We start from the raw sequence: 5,706 nt of genomic DNA on the forward strand, positions 1-5,706 counted from the left end.
CATGTATGATCGAGCCAGGCTGGCTCTGTGCAGCTCCTGATGCTCCAGCCAGGAGCTGTGCACCACCAGGCTGGGCTGGGCCAGCTCCATGCTGCTGTGTGCGGCTCCCGGCACTGCAGCCAGCAGCCACAGGAGTTGCGTGCGATGTAGCCAGCCTGGGTGGGATCTGTGCCTCCGCATGGGGCTCCCTCCAGCCAAAATAATTGTCCACCCCCAAGGTAGACTCTCACTGGGATCTGAGCAAGGAGTCACTCCATACCTTCCCACAGGGAAAAGTCATTCTTGAATGCAGGTTTCCTATGATTAACACCAGTCTGCCACCCCACCTAGCCCCCAAAGCCAGCTAGGCCTCTCCCAGCCCACTTCACTGACAGCCACAAACACAGGCCACTATTAGAATTGGTTTTGTAGGCTCAAAGCCAAGATCGGGAACTGGTTTGAACACGTATCTTCATGCACAAGAGGAGCCAGAGATGCACAGAAAAATACTAGTCACTTTATTGCGGCTCTTTTGAGCTCCAAGTGTGGGCCAGGACATCTTTGGGCTAGGGACTGTATACTGGGAGAATGACTGGGATACAGAAGGCAGCTCAGAATAGCTCTTCACCTTGTCCCTCAATAGGAGAAGTGAGCATCGAATGAGACCAGAAAGCAACGCATCTAGAACGGGTCAAAGGAAAGCCCTCTCCAGCTTGTGGGACTCACCGCCACATGACACTTTCAAAGTGGAGTTCACCAGGGTTTGGGAAGGAAGCAGGCATAACAACAAGAGGTTAAAAGTTGATGGGCATTAGATGCCCGAGTACTTCAGAGGAGTTAAGCCCTCAAGGGCTTGGGAAGGGACACAAAACTCTATTTTCAGCATGCAGATGAGGACAACAATTCTTCAGTGGAAGTTTTTAAGATGAGGTTGGATAAGCGTTGGCCCTGCAATTCTCTAAAGGCCTTTCTAGGGGACAGGGGGGTTTCCTCACCAGCACTGTGAACAAGCTGGAGCTTGGGTCCAAGACAGGAGGGATCCAAAACGCTAGCACACCAGCTAGAGCTGGCTCCTCTGGGCTCTCTTTACCGAGCCCAATGCATTTCTAAAATGTGAAACACAAGCACAAGACCAGGAGAGGAAGAAGAGAGACTGTTCCAGACAGCCGCTTTCTGGGAACTTTAATTAAAGTCAAATGCTTCCTAATCTTCACAGGCATTAGCCTCTCCAGCCTCAGACTTGGAAGGTTGTTCTAAAAACAGCTTTAATTGTGGCTGCCCTGTAGCATTTTGCTGGCTGCTGCTCGAGCACAGATTAACCACTGAAGGTCAAGCCTTGCTTTGCTCAACTACCTACTCAGCTACCACCCCTGCAGTTAACACCTTTTGGGAGGCCGCTGGCAGCTCTGCCAAGACCAGCAGCTTGGTATCACCAATACCAGCAAAAGGCTGCATTCCCCATTGCCCTGTCCTCCAGCACAGCACTGAATGAAGATGGCAACCCATAAAACAACCATTCCTCTATAGGGCCTTTGACAGCTTCCCAGACGAGCTGCTTTCTACTAACTGACCAGTGGGGCATGTGCAATGCCAAAATGGAAGGAATTTTGCCCTCCTGGATCCAACAGGCAGGGATCTGGCTATGATGAGTTTCCACCTTCCCCTGTAGCACGGAGCACGATCTTTGTCCTAGGACCTTCTAGACTAAGTAGCTATTAACTACCTGCTGTTGCAGTGCAGTGACAGCTGTGCCCTCACCTCCCCTGCTGCTACCTGTGGCATATTAAAGGGTGTCCCCAGCGTTTCAGATACTGTGGGTAAGTGTGCAAAGTGGCAATTTTGGGAATTCCCCATTGGTGTCTGTAACAGGGAACCCTAGCCCTGTCACCAGAAGATGGGTTGACCCCTTTAAGGCCAGAACTTTCTGGCCACAGAGTGCTGGTAAGGAGGGGGTTAAATGCTAAGCCTGGCCACCTAGTCAGCTGACCGGAAGGGGCAGGCCAGGACTATAAAAACCCTGAGCAGAGCAGCAGTAGGGGCTAGTAGTCAAAGGGGAGGGAGTGTGCCCCAGAGCTCCATGGAGAGGCTTGGTGAGCAGTCCAAAGGCTGGAGGAGGGGAACTATGGAGGACTCTGGAGAGATGGCAGTGACCCCAGAAGAAAGACTGTAGAAATGTAAGCCTTCTTTACAGGACTGTTCATATTTCTATTTGTCATTGAATAATACTGGTGGTTTGAGTGAGGCTATCTGGGGAAGGATGAGGCCTCACTGGGACCCCATGACAGTGTGGGGACCTGGTGCCAGTGTGGGCACAGGGTTTGGGGTGCATTGACACCAGTGCCAGAGAAGGTGCTGTGTTAGGGGTACATAGGCCCCCAGCACCAGTGTGGGCACAGGATTGTAGGGTGTGCTGACCCTGGCACCAGAGGGCACAATCTTAAAAGGCCAGGGTGGTCTGGTGCACCTGAGGTGCAATTTTATCTTTATTGGTTTGGACTAAGATGATATGAGTGACCCCCTGGCTGTGGGACTAGTGGCCAGGCCTCTAGGCCAGGGAGGCCGGGCTCCAGATTGGAGCAGAAAAGAGGGTGATGAGACTCAAGGCAGCAAAAAAGACTACAGCCTCAGAGTTGAACCCTGTTTGGGTTTGGATGGGGAGGCCTGTGGAGGCAAAAGACCCCAACATATAAAATGCAATAGGCAGTCTCCCACTTACAAGAACATCAGCATAACAATTTGCATTAAGACATGGCAGGAAAGTAGACAACAGGACATAAGAACCTTAAAGGGAACTCCAAGGGCTCCCCATGTAAGACATGAATTAACAGGGAAGATGGCACTGGTGTGGGTGACCTGTTACAGTGACCACTCGCCAGCTAATGATGGGCCCTCCTGGGCCATAGACACCGATTCTGTGTTCCTATGACAGGACCGGTGGAAGGGGTGAGTGATGGGGACAGCATCTCTTCACTCTGGCTGGGGCTCTCTCCAAGGATGTCATCTCTGATTTACCCATGCCACCCAGTTGGGAACCCCGCTTCCCACAAATGATGCTGCAGCATATTTTCTTGCATCTGCTATACATGAGCTGCCACTCCCTATACACAGACCACCGGTGCAAAGGAGGCAGATCCCAGGGCAAATAATGACTTTGCCACGACCCCCTTACATGCATCTCGGACCAGGGCCCCAGCCAGTCCATACTGCCACTTGGGGAACTAACCCTGCAGATGTGGATCAGAGTTGGCTGAAAAGTTCTCCAGAGGCTTTCCCCTAACAGCACTGGAAGATACTTGACCTCAGCCTGTGCTGTTCAAGGCCCAGCAAAGTAAGGGGGGGGGGGGGAAGAATAGGGGCCTTTAATACCCCTTTGAAACAAAATTAAGCTTGTGTGTATGGGTCCAAAAGGAACTTGTATTTTAAATGGAGGGGTAGGAAGGAAAGCATCATAACCCCACTAGGATGACTTGGAGTCTTTCCTAGTGGTAGAAAGAAAATACCTTGGATCAGTAATCTGAGCTACAGACTACTAGGACTCCGTGTCCAATTACTTTCCATCCAGGGGTATCATAAACCCCATTTTATCCCACACTATGCTCAGAGCTCCCCTAAGACCTAGCACAATTACTTCCAGAGCTCAAGCCACGGACTAACCCACCCCACCCCCAGCACACTTGCAAGACTGTTCTGCTGCAGTCTGATCTCTAAAGCTAATTCTGCTCAAAATGATTTGAGTATAAATATGGTTTTCCCTTCCCCCTAGGCTACAGCTAAATAATTAAGCAGGCCCTGTCCCTCGTTGCCTGCTCAGTTCCCAATTTCAAAATCCTTGCTTATAATTAAGTGAGGATTCTTCCCCCTCCCCAGCACTGACAAGGCTTTTTCAAGGCATCTGGGCACCTCTTGCCTTGGCTTTGACTAGGAAGGAAGCAGGAGATGAGCATTTCACTAATAATTGTTGCCCAAGATTTAAAGGGTGAACAAGCACAAGACTGCGTGGGGCTTGCTCGGCAGCAGAAACCCAGATCAAATACTGCAGTAATGTCTCTTTACAGCACATGGTGTCCATGAAGAATTGGGCACGCTGTTATTCATGCACCAGTCCAGAAAGTTTCCCCACCTATAATACATGGATTGTCTAAAAGAGTGCCCTGAAAAATACTCAGGTTTTGGCAAAGCCACAAACCAACCCCATTCCTGATCAACCCTATGTAGCAACCCTCATCTCTCCCACCCCTTGCTGAGAGCTTCTCTCAGGTATTGTTTTGGGGCTCATCCTTTCAGGCAAGCTTGGAAAGCCACACTCTCACATCAGATGTTTCCCAAAACCCATCGAAAGCCAACTGCTTTCTCAGTGGCACGGGCTATCTTATTAAGAGATGCCACTCGTATATGGATCAGGCCATGCGTTGACCACTAACATAGCTGGCCAGTTCATCAATCCTTATAGCTTTACTGCAAGAAACTAGAGAAGGGTCTTCCTCTTAAGGAAAGGTGTGCACACCAAACTATCCTGACACTATGTCCCTGGTCACTGGGAGTTCCTGGGATGAGAACAAAAAGACAAAGCGGTCCCTGTAACATCTGCTCTGTTGATACCAATGTGATGCAGCAAAACAAGTGATGGGAGTTTAATCTTAGCATGCTCCGAGCTCTGGAAATAAACTGGGATCACTATTCGCCCCTTTTTGGTGAGTTAAGCCCAAATTAGGACCTAAACCTGGATTCCCTTTCTGCAATGCTTTGGCGGACGCTTCAGAGGTGACCCCAAAAGCAGGTTTCTTTTAGAGGAAAAGAGAAGCAAAATGGAGCAAGAGGCAGTGTGGGCATGTAGGAAAAAGGTTTAAGAAGAATGGGTCCAAAACAAAAAAGCCTGCATGCAAACATTTCCTGCACCTGGAGAAGACAGGATCCAACAGCCTGAGACCTAAATCTGGTGTCTGGCAGTTCCTGGGTTGTTCACATCAGAGCAGGTGCAGGTGTTTCCTCTGGCATCTCCTGTACCAATAATGGTGGATGCTAGAGAGGGTAATGAATAAGGGAGGGATCACTCTCAATATATCTAGAGTGCAAGGTGTACTGTTCTGCTCTGACAGTGTGGCCTGTGCTTTGCACACCAGCTGTCAGCACTGGCAAATCAGGTCTAGGTGCCTCCAAACATCACACTTTAAGAATTGAAGCCCTATGTTCAGACAACTATCCCTCCTTGGTTTGCCCAGCCTTTCCACGTACTCCCATGCATCATCACCTCCTGACACAAGGATTAATATGCATAACAATTTATTCCCACTGTCCATTATTATTAAATCCCAGGCTGAAAAAATTAGGATAAATCTCTTGACTCATCCAAAACGCAAGACAAGGACTCAACGGATCTATTTCTTCACCTCCACATAACAATGATTTATTAACATTTAGGGCATATCTTGGAGGCAATCCAAACTTTTCATTTCCCCGCATATTCCAATTTCAATCTCTCTCGTCTCCTTTAATGGCATCCAGTCTCCTATTTATGTGATGAATATTTATGAGGACTCTGATGAAGAAGACCGATTCTGATCGTATTTGTCATTCATTGGATGCATACTGAGCCTGGACTCTAATTAGTATGCAACCTGCTTAATTTCTTGATTAAGTTTTGCCTTACAAATAAAATATTTGAGATTAACTTCTACTTTGGGGGGGGGGGGGGGGGGAAAAAGTCCTACTGAATTTGGGTGGGGGGAA

This window comes from Gavialis gangeticus, unplaced genomic scaffold (assembly GCF_001723915.1).
Source record: "Gavialis gangeticus isolate Ggan-Ray unplaced genomic scaffold, GavGan_comp1, whole genome shotgun sequence".
In the NCBI taxonomy this organism is placed as follows: Eukaryota; Metazoa; Chordata; order Crocodylia; family Gavialidae; genus Gavialis; species Gavialis gangeticus.